Source organism: Xenopus tropicalis, chromosome 1, assembly GCF_000004195.4.
Source record: "Xenopus tropicalis strain Nigerian chromosome 1, UCB_Xtro_10.0, whole genome shotgun sequence".
NCBI classification, from domain to species: domain Eukaryota; kingdom Metazoa; phylum Chordata; class Amphibia; order Anura; family Pipidae; genus Xenopus; species Xenopus tropicalis.
Genome location: NC_030677.2, coordinates 53,319,602 through 53,321,592, shown reverse-complemented (window position 1 = coordinate 53,321,592; position 1,991 = coordinate 53,319,602).

The window sequence follows — 1,991 nt, the reverse complement described above, 5'->3', positions numbered from 1 at the left end:
ACAGATTTAATTAATTCTGTTTTTAATACTATCATTACATTAGAATATTACACTCAAGAAGTACTTTATGCTAACATATAGTTATAAAATTGTTGATGTTTAATTAAACTAGAAAATCAATTATTATCCTGTAGAGCCAACATCCCCAGGGTTTCTTCAGGTGCTTACTGGGAGTATACATTTGTTTATCTGATAGTCTTTGCCTAATAAAGTAGAACCAGACTAACTTCTCAGACTTGAGGGTATAAGTAGTAGCATAACAGTTTAGCATGGTCTATTAGGCAATAGTATTGTTTCCATCAAAAAGAAAAGGAGTAGATTTTGTTTTGTTGTGGACATTTCCTTTAATCGGCCCATTGTTATTTAATTTTATATACGTAATTTGAAAGGCTTCTATTGCATTTTACTTGTGCAGTATACAGTAGTAACATCTACTGTGAAACATCTTATACCTTAAAAATGCCCTGGGACATTTATAACTATGTCAGGATATCCAGAAGATGTGTTTATTCAAACTGCATAGACAATACTTTAAAACACCAGGTCTCTCAGTCTCTTATAGTCTGCAAGGGTGAAAAGTGGGGTTAATTCTGTGGGACTGTATGGCTAGGTTATTACCAACCCCATTTTATTAAACCACTAGGACTTTGGAAATGTAGACTGCAACATTTTTCTGGTGTACTTATGCTCCTAGATTCTATATTTTAGTTAAGTACTCAAGCAATGCCTTTTTCTCATCAACCATGAAGCAATATGTGGGCTACCTGGATCATTCAAGCATGAGATATGTAATCTTAAATAATAAATAGGGCCAGTGAAAACAGGTCAAACCTCATTTATATAAACATGGAGGTCCAGATATAAACCAGGAGGTTGAACAAACAGGCACTAAGCTGGAAAACATTGTAAATAAAGGCCTACAATTTTATTTAAAAGAATTACATCTGACATTTAAAGTACAGGTATCGGACCCCTTATCTGGAAACCCATTATCCAGAAAGTTCCAAACTACGGAAAGGCCATCTCCCATAGACTCCATTTTAAATCAAATAATTCACATTTTTAAAAAATGATTTCCTTTTTCTCTGTAATAATAAAACAGTACCTGTACTTGATCCCAACTAAGATATAATTACCCCTTATTGGGGCAGAACAGCCCTTTTGGGTTTATTTACTGTTTAAATGATTCCCTTTTCTCTGTAATAATAAAACAGTACCATGTACTTGATCCCAACTAAGATATAATTAATCCTTATTGGAGCCAATTAATTACTGTTTGAATAATGTTTTTAACAGACTTTAGTTAGGAGATCCAAATTACGGAAAGGTCCCTTATCTGGAAAACTCCAGGTCCCGAGCATTCTGGATAGCGATGAGCGATTTTTTTCGCCAGGCATGGATTTGCAGTGAATTTCCACATTTCGCCATTGGCGAAAGTTCCATGAAAATTTTCAGCTTTAAAATTTTCCCGCAAAAATTTGTTTTGTCGCGTGTCAAATTGGGTGCGGTCATGGCAAAATTGGGCGTGGTAACGGCAAAAACGTGGGCGACAAAAAATAGATGCGGGCAACAAAAAAGTTGTGGGTGACAAAAAGAAATCACGCAACGAATGCATTTCGAGAATTTTTCGCGATTTCGCAAATTTTCTTGCCGTTTCGCAAATTTTATGGTGAAGCAAAATGGGACAGATTCGCTCATCACTAATTCTGGATAATGGGTCCCATACCTGTTTTATGTGTTTAATGCCAGGGATGGGAACTTAATCATATGCTGTGCTATCCCTGGCAGAAATGTGTAAAGATTAGTGTCAGTTTATTCTATGTCCTGGTTTATATCTGCTCCCTACAGTGAAAGGTCTAAGGCATAAGCACCTGAACCTCCACATACGTGAGCGGGTTTTGAACTGTTTTTAATGGTATTTGAGATTGCATATCTTGTGCTTCCATTAAACATGAGGCAGAAAAACATTTAATAGGTTATTACTCACATGA